At 47.6% G+C, this 12,543-nt stretch overlaps 1 long non-coding RNA gene across 1 annotated transcript in view; it reads right to left on the bottom strand.

Moving 5' to 3' along the window:
• Positions 1-2,231: 2,231 nt before the first annotated feature.
• The window catches only part of LOC309871842, a 40,245-nt gene continuing 29,933 nt past the window's right edge, over positions 2,232-12,543 (bottom strand). The window contains exons 2-3 of the long non-coding RNA XR_014315519.1: positions 12,385-12,483; positions 2,232-2,336 (exon numbers count right to left, since the gene is read on the bottom strand). This is a non-coding gene — a long non-coding RNA (uncharacterized lncRNA). The remainder of the gene's footprint in view (positions 2,337-12,384; positions 12,484-12,543) is intronic.

Below are 12,543 nucleotides of genomic sequence, written 5' to 3'. Positions count from 1 at the left end.
CACCCCTCCGGGCCTCAGTCTCCTCATTTTATAAATATCGTGGGACTGGGTGCTCCTTCTCTAGGTTGGTGTCCCCCTCCTGTCCGTGGGTCTTAGAGTAACTGCTACCTACATTCGGGGCCGGGACCAGACTTGTGCTGGCAGACACGCAGCCTGGCCTGTCCTCACACCTTACCCTCCTGCTTCTGGGGGGAGAAGTACCTCTGATCCGCCCTGGACAGCAGGTGGGCCAGGGAGAAGCAGGGTCTGGGGGGAGCCCCACATGGGGTTTTCTGCCCCAGGAGCGCATAGACTCAGGGTCTGATTCACTGTGTAAGACACCCAGAGAGCAAGAACTAAGGTACTCTTATTTGGGAGAACAGTTATCATCATCCCTCATTTGCTTTATATGACACAAGGGTTCAAATTCTAGCACTTTCCTGTGGACCACTGGCCTGAAGGAGACCTCGCCATGTGGCTACAGTGGTGACTTCTCAGCACAGCTTTCCCTGGCGCCCTTCTCAGATGCCTGGACCACATCCCTTATTCATGTCCAGATGCTTGCGAGCCCAGCACACTAACGTCCTCTCTGTCCTTCTTGTTCAAGCCTGCCTCCATAAAATGTACCATGGGGAGAAATAACTTCTTTCGTAGCAGCAGAAACCGTACTTAATGCTAGAAGGTTTTAGGCTGCAAGGTCTACAATATCCTACTGAGAGTGGCTTCAAACATACCAACATCCACTATTGTATTTAATAGAACATCTGGAAACAGGCAGGGGTTAGGACCGTTTAATGGCCCAGGGATTTCAGCAGGGCCTAGGCTTTTCCTGTCTTTTCTCTCTACTATTCTCACGGATAAAAGATGGCAGCCCTAGTTCCAAGTGGCAAGTCCTCACCTGGGAGACCATAACTGGAAGTGGGTAGTGACTAAAGGCCATTTCTCTTCCCATGTCTCTTTAATCAAGGAGGAAAGTCTTTCCCAAACAGGATTCCTTCATGTTTCACCTGCCAGAACTAGATCAGATGCCCACTCCAGACCAGTCACCGGCAAAAGTCCTTCTTTGCTGACTAAGACCATGCATTGTCAAAGGGGGTGATGTCACCCTCAAGGGGGTGAAAATTGGTTTCAGGGAGCAAAAATTCTTACTCTTTTTATGTATAAAGCAGAGATACACATACAGCATATAAACATACACAGTATATCTATGGTGTTAAAATTTCATGGGAGGCTACTAGGGGGAAGAAAGTCTAAAAAGATTCCATAGGGTGATAAAAATAACAATGTTATTATTATAATAATAACAATTTTTTTAAAAAGCTTGATCAGCACAAGTGCCCACATGGGGATGTTCATGGCAGTTTTATTCATAACAGCCCAAACTCAGAAGCAACCAAGACGTCTTTCTGTAGGTGAATGGGTAAATAAAGCACGGTCCCTCTAGACAATGGAATTTCATTCAGCGTCAAGAAGAAATGAGCTAGTCAAACCATGAAAAGACATGGAGGAAACTTAAATGCATATTACTAAAGGAAATAAGCCAATCTGAAAATGTTACACACTGTAGGATTCCAACTCTATGACATTCTAGAAAAGGTAAAACTGTAAGACAGTAAAAAGATCAGTGGTTGCCAGCAGTTAGTGGGGAGGGAGGGATGAGTAGAGCACAGGGGATTTCTAGATCAGTGAAATTGTATTTCTGATATGATATGTATAATATGATCGATCACAATGCTGTATGACGTTATTATGCTGGAAACACGTCATTGTATATTCATTCAAACCAGTAGAATACACACCAGCAAGAGTGAACCCTGATGTATACTCTGGGCTCTGGGTGATGATGACATGTGGGTGCAAGTTCATCCTTGGTCACACAGGTACCATTCTGGTGGGGGATGGAGATAATGGGGGGGGATACTATACATGTGTGGGAGCAGGGAGAATTTGGGGAAACTCTGTCTCTTCCCCATCAATGTCACTTTGAACCTAAGACTGCTCTAAAAATATAGTCTTGAACAACAACAACAACAAAGAACCATTGGCCTGGACCAGTTACAACACTTTGCCAGGCCCCGGGGATATTTCCCTTGGCCAGAAAGTCTGGGGAATGATGGCCAAATAGGCACCAACAATGTTTGCCACATCCTGCCTAGAAAGAACCGTGCTTTGTGGGGTGAATGCTCTGTGGGTGTGCGTAGGTGTGAAACTTTCAGGGCACGCCGCCTTCGGTGTGTACTCATCACTCACCTGCTTGCAAAGATGGGCAGGGTTGGTGAGCTCCACGCTTGAGTTGGGTTTGTAAGCTGAGGGCCAGAGCTGAATTTCTGGGGATAGTGATGAGACTAAGCCAAGGACTGTGGGGGAAAGAACAGAGACATTGAAAGGAGCTTTTTATGGAGTTTGGCGGCGTGGTGAGAGACTGTGTTAAATGATTCAAAATATGTATTTTTTTTCTCTCCGTGTGCGGCTCCAACAACATAAAGTCTGTAGCTCGAGATCGTTAACATTCTATCCCAACGAGTGCAGACCACCATGACCAGTGAAAAAATCGAGGGGACCAATCTTTTTGCACAGTTGACTAACTCCAGGCATTATGAGGAAGACAAAGGAATAAGGTGTCTTGTATTCCTCCGCTCCTAGAATTCAACTCTAATCATGCAGAGAAGTTAATAAGGTTGGGATTATTCAAGTCCATTTCAGTGTAAAGAAGATCTGTGTTTTGACTAAGGAAGGACACATTGATGCCTCTGTAAAGATTAGGACACTGAGAAACACAAAGGAATGTAAAGCTGTGTAGTTTTACTTTTTTACAAAACTGCATCAGTTTAGCACTTACTGGATGACGACCTCCAGTAGGGTCCCTTTTATGGGGGGGGGGGGGCATATGAAGACACACCCATACCATATGCCCTCCCAGAACTCAAGGAAATCAAACACATCTGCATAGGCTGGACCAGAAAGGAGACACCTCTGGCTCACCCCATGCGTGAAAGTCATTCTTCTCTTTCCCTTGAACTTGTTAGAAAGATCCAGTTCACAATGACCTTGGTCTTTGTCTTAGAGGAAACTGAGCAGCATTTTGGATCTAGCCTCTGGAAAGACAAGCGACTGCCTCAGTTGGGGTGCTCCCTGAAATCAACCCCCGCCCCCGTGGAGCTCTTTGCCAGAGGCTTCCACTCATTACCCACTTGCCTCTCAACCTCCCAGCTCCCTCTCTCCCCAGCTCCCCCACTTATTTGGGCTGTCACTCTCCACCTGAGTCCTCTTTCTGCTCTTCTGTGGCCCAGTGGGCCCCTGAGTTCCTTGGTTAGGGCCCACCCATCTTTTCCCTTACCCCGGTTGGCCCACCTGCACTGATGTACCCTGGTTTCCACACCCCACCAGCCCCTGCTCAAAGCCCACCCTGCCAGCCTGGAGCAGCACTGGTGGGACATTACTCCTCACTCTTACACTCCCTACTTGGGTGACTGCAAGCACGTCACCTTTCCTTCTCTTTTAAATCAATTTCATCGTGATAGAACTTACAAGAAATGCACCCATTTAAGGGTTCAGTGCAATGGGTTCTCAACAATGTATACACCCCTGCAGATGCCTCCCCCTCTGTTAAAGCATTTTTATACCCAAGGCCCTTCCCCCAACAACTCTCAGGAAACCACTGATCACTTTTTAGTTCTATGTCTTCTAGAATTTGATATAAAAGGAGTCAAACAGCACGTTCCTTTTTCTCAGCAGGCTTTTGAGACTGATCTGTGTCATTGCCTATAGGCATAGTTCCTGTCTTTTTACTGATGAGTCGTATGTCATTGTATGCTTGTGCCACCCAACTTTTACCTGCTCACCCACTGATGGATGTTGGTTTCTTTTCCTGCCCTGCGGCTATAATAAATAAAGCTGTGATGGGTACATGTGCACTTGCTTCTGTATGGACAGATATTTTTCATGTCTCACAGGCAAATACCTAGGACTAGAATTCCTGACTCACTTGGCAAGATGTCTATTTAACTTTATAGCTAAAAAGCCCAAATGGTAAGAACCTGCCCAGCTTCTCCAAAGTGAAGGTACCGGCTCCCACTTCACCACTACAATATGAACATTCCAGTTGCTGTCTGCCCTCACCAACACTTGGTGCTGTCAGTCTTTTAAATTTTAGCCACTTTGGTGGGGAGTCGCAGTAGCTCACAGTGGTTATCCGTTGTATTTCTGTAATGACTAACGATGTCGAGTCTCCTTTCCTGTGCTGATCTAACCTTTCATACATCAAGGAGGTTACTTTTAACTTTTCAGGGTCTGTTTCCTTGTCTACAATGGGGATGACTCTCCCTAACCCTCTTCCATAAGGTGATAGTGGCAGAGATGAGAAGTTTTTTGTTTTTTGTTTTAAACTCTGAAGATTCACATAATGGGAAAATATTCTATTTCTTCCAAGTGAGGAACTTCTTAGGCAATAGGCTCTGGAAGTACTCACAAGATTGGTTTTTCTCAGATATCACTTTGTCATCCTCTCTAGGTCAAGAAAAGTCACTGGCTCTCTCTTTCTTATTTTAGGAGACCTAAGCTCCTCATTCCAAGTCTAAATCCCTTTAGCAGCATTGTTTCCACCCTGACCTTGACCGAGCCTCACCCGGAAGTTTGTCTCCTTGTCTGTAATAGGTTAGTTCTCCCCAGCAGCTATGAGTCTGACCTCTGTCCCTTTCTGGCCTTTGCACCGGCATTTCCTATTCCATGTGACCCTCCTTGTTTCTCTCCATGGCATTTCCTTTTTGAAACTCTCTTTCCTGCTCACCTCTTGCAGGAAGCCCTTCATGTGGCTCATCCAGTCTTCTCTTTGGAGCCCTTTAGCACTGAAGCTGATGGACTATAACATAGGGACTTTCTCTTGAGTCCCTCCAAGTTCCATGTTTCCAACTTGGAAGTTCCCATCTGAATGTTCCATAGGCACCTCAAACCCATAAGACCCCAGAGCTTACCACCTATTTGTCCCCTGTGGCCCCCCTCCCATTTCTGCTTACACATCACACTATCCTAGTTGCCCTGGCTCAAAGGCCCTCCGGATGCTCTGCAGCCCCTCCCTTTCCCTAAGCCGTCGTCAGTTACCAAACCCTGCCAATTCTACCTCCACAGTACCTCTTTCACTCTCTTCCTCTTCTCCCTCCTCTTGACCATGGTCCTGGCCTTCATCTTTGGAGGCCCATACTTGGTCTATTTGTAACCAGTACTCATGGCTGGCTGCCTTACCCACTGCCCTTCCCCAGCAGCCCCCTTCCCCACAGGCAGACCCCACTCATCATGAAAGACAGAGCAAATCCAGCTGCTTACTTTCCCAGACTTCCTTGTGGCCAGGCATGGCCACGTGACCTGGTTCTGATCCATCAGGTAGCAAGGGAGGTCTTCTGGAATGATTTTCCTCCCACCTTTCAGTCATCTTCTGCCCCTGGAGACTCCTTGCTGCTCTTAATTCCCTCCCACTTCTATCCTTCCATGCTAATTCTCTCCCTGCATGTCTGCAAGATCACCTCTCAGAAACACAGATTTTGGATCAGGTTACATACATCTCTTCTCTGAAATGTTCAACAGCTCCCCATCAGATGCTGGTGAAAGCCTAGAAGCCCATAGCCTGGCATATAAGGCCTTTCAGGATTTAGTTCTAATGTATCTTTCTTATTTTCTGCCTGGTGATTTGCTTTCCTATCATCAAGCCTGGCCAAAAGGGGATACATGCATTCCCCTGTGAATTAGCTAGGGTTCCCCAGAGCTTAGAAGGAGAGGTGGTCAGAATGGTGAGACTGACCTTCACTGCCCTGTCCTATCACCCTGTTCAAGATGGCCTCGGAGCAGGCATGTGGCATGGCTGCCCACCATCACGGTGTGACTTGATTCAAGAAGGCCAAGGTCTCAGATAACTTGGTTCTTCCAGGTGCCATGGAGTCTGGAATACCATCATTTGCAGAACCATAAAAGCAGGGGGGCTTATTGTCTGTGCTGTCCTCTAAAGCCAGGATGTGTATGATGGCATAGGCTAGAAACAAGCAAGGTTGCCCACATCCTCAAATAAAGGTCTTCCCATCTAAGATCAGGTGGATTCAGAAAAAGAGCAGGTGAATTCCAGCAATCAGAGTGGGGAGAGGAGAGAAAGGTGGGAATGCCAAGGGAAATGGAGACACATGATATACCAAAGCCTACATTTCTCACTGAGCTACACACCATGCTCCAGGATCATTGAATTTAATGTCCCCCTTGGTTCTGCTTCCTGAAAATAGTCATCGTAAAAACACCTAATATTTATCGGGCATTTCAGATGCCTGATCTCATTTAATCCTCATACAACCCCATGACAGGAGTACTGTTGGTACTACTGTTTTTTAGTTCCGTGCTCCAGGTTTGGAGCAGGTGACAGAGCAGAGAACAGAATTCCAAAGGTTCTGTAGGCCCTGCTGACATTTTCATTCATTCATTCATTCATTCATGCATGCATGCATTCCTTTACCAACCATTTTTGGAGTCAGGGATTGTACCAGGGATCCAAAGATAAATAAGGCATAACTCCTGCCCCCAAGGAACTCACCAGCTACTGAATCACTTGTAGAAGCTAATACTCATAACTGTATCAGTGTGAGTACTACAGTAGGAGTGTGGGCAACTTACTCATCTTGCCTTTGACGTGTAACAAACTCCTGAGAGTTCGCCCTTCCTCGTCCAACCTCTGTCTCTTGCCACATCTTTTGTTATCCTCCAGGATGCTGACATCTGTGTCTGTGACTTCATCTGATACCCTCTGGCATGCTTGTTCTTGTCTTTTTAGACTTGGCCGTCCTCCAGCTCCATTTAGCACTGGCTACACAACATCCTGTCAGGTCTGAGGGGGTGAAGGTAGGGGCCTAAGACCAGTCTAGGGAACCAGTTCTCCTCATGTGCCTGGAAGCAAGTCTTTGGATAAGTCACTGAAGGCTAGGGGGCCTCATTTTCCACCATTTGTAGAAGACAGTGTAGGACTAGATGCTCTTTGGTACTAACTTTAGGTAGTATGAGCTGAGCCCAACTTTCCAGCATGGTGTCAGAATAGAAGGGGAAGGGGTGAGTGGTACCATTGCCCTGAACTTTCTAATAAGCTCACCCTCTCTTTTTCCCCCATCCTAGGCCTCACTCGTAGTAAACCTACCTGACTCCACTGATAGGCCACTCCTTTCTAACAGGCACCCCCCTCACTAGGTGAGCTCGGGCCCCTGGTTCTATCCTGGGTCATAATCCAATGACTTCTGACCCTGAATGGCTTTCAATGTCTATGGCACCCACACCTGGGTTCCAAATGACTGATCCGGACCCGTGTCACCTGTGGAAGCAGAGGAAATCCAGGATTCCCAGCAGCTGGCCCGGGCTCAGAGCCACTTGAGTGAACCGGCTGCTTCCCTGTCCTGAGGTCTAAGACTTCCTTCCTTGCCAAGAGACGATCACAGGCCAACAAGGGAGGCTCTGCCAGCTGCCACCAGACTCATGCTTTCTCTCTGTTGTCAGCCCAGAGTCTACTACTGAGCTGTAGCACCCCAGGAAACGGCGCTGTGGGCACTTTCTCTACAAAAGAACATTTCAGGCATGTTTGTGGCTCAGGTTGTTCCTTCTACCCTGCTTCTCCAAACCAGCCACATGTAGGAAACTAGTGGCCAGGCTAACCTACCAGCTTGGCACTCTCTCCCAATGGTGCCAAAATAACATAACCATAGAATCCCGAGATTTACAGAGAGGAAGTATCAGACCTCATATGATCTCGCTCACAGTGGGCCTGGCCCAGACCAGAGCCCCCACTGCCCTCAGGCTCTCCAGTGAGCACACATGCCTTGTATCCTGGATGCACGGTCACCCTTTGCTCTTCCCCACCCAGGTCCAAGTACAAAAAGACCCACCATCCCTTCCATAGTGGACTGTCATAGCAGGAGGATTTTGAGTGGAGATCTTGGTGTGAAATGAATCGTTCTGCTCTGGAAGGTGGCATCTGAAATGCTTCAGAGACTGAGCCCTGGGCTTTGCTTCCTTTGTGTTCCTGCCATTTGCTGTTATAAACACCCTCTCTCTCAATAGAAAGACCATATAGCTGAAGGCACAGCTGTCTCCCAAATATCGATATTCCTTAATTGGTCTCAGTAGCCAGCCTTCTTCCCAGGACATCTGTCCCACTGAATCACCCTTCTAAAGAAGGAGCCAGTGTTGACCTTTGCAGGATTCTCAAGCATTGACTGAGCACCTGCTATGCCCCATGCTATACAGCAGGCCCCCCATAACATAAAAAGAGTTTCCTTCAGTAAATACTTATACACACTTAGCAGGTGCAGAGAATGTGGCTGTGAATAAGAGGCAAGTCCTTTACCTCTTCAGGCTTACATTCTAGCAGCATGTGAACCTATAAGGATCTGAAATATGTAAACATGAAAAGAATGTATACCTTATCCTTAAGGAGCTATAATCAACTAGAGAAAAATAAAACATGGTGATCAGTCAGTAATACTGATCTAAAAGCCAAGGTCAATATCCAGGCCGCCCACCCCTTTGCTGTTGGGAAGAACATGGCCCCTGTTTCCATCATCCGTGCTGACAAGGACTTGTGGTGGAGACAGCTCTGGGTTTGGACAGCCTACCCAGCTGGGTTCCAGACTCAGCTATGTACTGACTAAGAAGCCTCAAGCAAGTCCCTTAACTTCTCTGGGTCTTGGGCTTTTCATCTTCAAAAGGGTTTGCCTTGCTTTCTTGCTGGTTGTTTTGAGACAGGTAATTTAATATACAAGAAAAATTTTACAAACTCTAAATTGCACCAAAACATTTTTATTTTTTAGATCAAAGGCCAGTGTTTAAAAAAAATAAAATTCTGGGCACCTGGGTGGCTCAGTTGGTTAAGCAACTACTTGACTCAAGTCATGATCCTGGAGTCCCAGGTTTGAGTCCTGTGTCAGGCTCCTTGCTCTACAGGGAGTTTGCTTCTCCCTTGACCCTCCCCCTTCTCATGCTCTCTCTCTCTCTCTCAAATAAATAAACTGAATCTAAAAATAAAATAAAATAAAATGTTCCAAGTGACATATTTGCTATCTTAGGATTCCCAAGGACTAGAGTGACAAGTGCACTCAGGTGCATCTGTGTCAAAGAGATTTTCTAGCCCTGACCTTCAACAAGACCAGGGTCAGTTCTCAATGAAATTTGCTACCACTTACGTGGGGGTGATTTCCAAGCTGGCTGCTGGCATTTGAAATTTATAATCAGAATGTCATCATTTTAAGGTTAAGCTAAATGGGGTTTTGTCATGTGTTGAATGAAAATACTCTGCCTCAGTGAGAATGAATTTATAATCTTGGGCACAAGTTCTGATAAGGTGATTCATTCAACAAGCGTCTACTCTGTGCTGGGAAGATATTCAATCTAGGAAGACAATGGTGGTCAAGACACGCATGTCCCCTGGGCTCACAGAGCACTGTCCAGTGGAGACCTTAAGGGTAAGTACAGTGACGGGGTGGTCAGGCGAAACATGGATGCACCAGGCAGGTACAGCTCACCCAGATTCGGGGTTGGGAGTAGGGGCTGTGAAACACTTTGGTGAAGAAATGCTGTTGAAGCTGTTAGCTGGAGGATGAGTTGGGAATAAGGTGTTCAGGGTGGGTGGGGGGGTGGGTAGAGAAGTTCCTGGAAGAGGAACAGCATATGCAAAGGTGTAGAGGGGAAAGAGTGGGCTGGAAAAGAAATGTGGGGCCAAGAGGGTGGAAGACAGGGCCAGTGTGTCCAGACATGAGGCCACAACGCCAGCAGGGGCTTAGCATGAGTGATCCCGTGTAACAAGGAAAGCAGCTGGGACTCTGTCCTTAGGAAAATGACCAGCTTTGCCAGGGACAGTCATGGCTCGTGCCTATTGCCTCAGGAGAGTCACACATAGCCCCATTTCCCTTCCCTCTTCAGAGATACCTCAGTTGGATGATAACTGACATGGTCACCTATCCTTAGGGAGGTGGGAAGGTAGCAGGGGGCAGTAACTGGGAAGGTGTGGGGACAGAAGACATTCAGTGCCTTTCAATGATGTGGAGGAATGTGGGCACTGACTGACATGTCTCAAAACATTAATGGGGACATTTCCTCCTTTAAGGCAACTATTTTTTTTAAAGATTTATTTATTTATTTGAGAGAGAGAGAGTGAGGGGAGGGGCCGAGGGAGAGAATCTCAAGCAGACTCCCTGCTGAGCACAGAGCCCCACACAGGGCTCCATCTAAGGACCCTGAGATCATGACCTGAGCCGAAACCAAGAGTTGGATGCTTAACCAATTGAACGACCCAGGAGTCCCTAAGGTAACCATTTCTTAAATACCAAAAGGGATGATTGAGTTCTCACTCCATCTCACAGATTTCTTTGGTCACCCAAAAAAGTTTGAGGATAGGATAGCTTGGCTCTAAAGGATCAGTGAGGAAGGACCCTGGTACCAGGAGAGGGGAACAGAACAGCACTTCCTTCTGGAGAGAATAGGGAAGCAAGCAGCTTCTTCCTTCAGCTCTCATTGGGGAAGGAAAGGTGTCTAAAATCACCTAATTAGGCACCACCCAAACCCGCAGTTCCCAGCTGGTGTGGGGTGGGGACCGACTCTGCAGGGGGACACTTGGGCCTATTCTCCTGCCTCCTCAGCCTAGAAACCAGCCATGCTCAGTTGCCCTGAACCAAAGGTCTCCTGGAAGACCAGCTCCCTTCCATGCTGTTCGCAGCAGAGTAGGCCTGTCATCGGAGTTAATGTGAGTTACTCATGGTTTAAGTGCTATTTCTGACCTAAAGTTGGCATTTCTTCTCTGGTTCTGCCTCTCTACCATAATTAAATAATTAACTATCAACAAGGGGTGACACAGTTATGACACAGAGAGCCTGGCTCTGTGGCGTCTCCCCCAGAGAACCCCCTGTGCCCTCAAGGATCAAAAGGTACTAGCCTGATTTAAACAGGGTGCCCTCAGGCCCCAGTGTTAGTCACTCAGCCAGTGTTCAAGGCCACTCCCTTCCTGGGTTCCAGAGGCCAAGCTGGGGCTGGAGCTGCTCTGATGGTGAACACGGGACTCTCAACAAACCGAGTAGCTACCAGCCACTGTGTGCCCTTAGGAAGTGCCCACTGCTGTGGCCCAGGGCATTGTCACTGAGTCTCCCTGAGCTTCTATCCCTCATCAGTCAACAGACATAACAAAAGCTTCATGTTACAGACGTAGAAGTGCACTACGCCATCCCTCCTTGTATGGATGGACAAACTGAGGCCAGGGCCTTTAAGTCTCTTGCCTGGGACCACTAGCGGGCAAGTGGCACTTGGGTCCAAATCCGGGCTCCTGCGCCCAGCCAGCCTGGCCTAGAACAGCTCTCTGAAGAGTAGCTCTCAGGGCAGCTGACCCACCAGAGGGGTGGGAGTCTTTACCCCCTCTACCCCACCTTCCAAAGATGGTGGGTCAGGAGCTCCAGAAGTCAGAGTCCCCAGCAGGAGTCTGGGGGAACTCCACAAGGCACACCTGAAGGGGATTCAGTCTATCACATGGCCCCAGGAGTCTTGGAGGCCCAAAGCCATTGAACTGGGGCTGAGGCCTGAGCTGGTGGGCTTCCAGCTAGCCCAAACTTTGTTTTATCATGTGACTCCAGCATCCATGAGATGCCTGGGAGAGCTGTTCTGTAGAAGCCCCTCTCAAACAAGATTCCTGATGCTTCGACTTGGAAGCTTGAGGCGGAATAACTGTGGAAGGAGCCTCCAGTCAGAATTCACTCACAGTCTTGTGTTTGGTGATAGATTCCCAGCTCGGCTGTGAGGTCCTCCTGGGGCAAGCCTCAGGCCACAAGCTTCTCTGAATCTCCCAGAGCACTTACCACAGTGCCTCAGCTGAACAGCTGCTCAATTATACTCATATTATCAATCACAGACTGTTTGCATTACCAGTAATTTCTTTCCAAATCCTGTCAATGTAATTTCTAAACATGTTAGCATTACTGTAATGGTATGCAAGTGCTATTTGATTCCCAACATTTTTTATTTGACATTATTTTATCTATTGCACACTTCAATGCATAACCCACATACTTGTCATTGTTATTGGCTACACCAGATTCCAGGGTCCCGATGTCCCATACTTTGTTTAAGCGTTCCCTGATGGCTGGGCAGTTGGGTTGCCTCCAATGTTTGAGCACTATAAATAGTGCTGCTCGGTCACCGGGCTTTTCTCCCCATCGCCTGGACATGAGAATAGGGTGGGATGGGGGTAAGAAGCTCTTCTCTTGTGCATTCCTGGAAAGGCCTACTCTTCATGCTACTTTCCTAAACTGGGGGTAACATAAACCCACATCTGCTGCTCTGTCCCAGATGGGCTGTCACTGGGGGACTTCTTACCTGGCCTCTGGTGTTCTAGGAATGAGAAAGAGTCCTCACCTCTGAGGTCTTGAATCAGCAGGTCTCCCACATTAAATAATTTGCTTTGGAGCTGGCCTTTGGATACAGTGGCCTTTGGATCATCTCATCAGACAGGCCCTGAGGGGAGACCCAATAACATATTGCTTATGTTCTGGAAGGTCAGTTCAAGGTTACACT

This window comes from Mustela nivalis, assembly GCF_964662115.1.
Source record: "Mustela nivalis genome assembly, chromosome: 8".
Classification (NCBI taxonomy): domain Eukaryota; kingdom Metazoa; phylum Chordata; class Mammalia; order Carnivora; family Mustelidae; genus Mustela; species Mustela nivalis.
The sequence above is the reverse complement of the archived record's forward strand: the minus strand, read 5'-3'. Positions and strand labels throughout refer to the sequence as shown.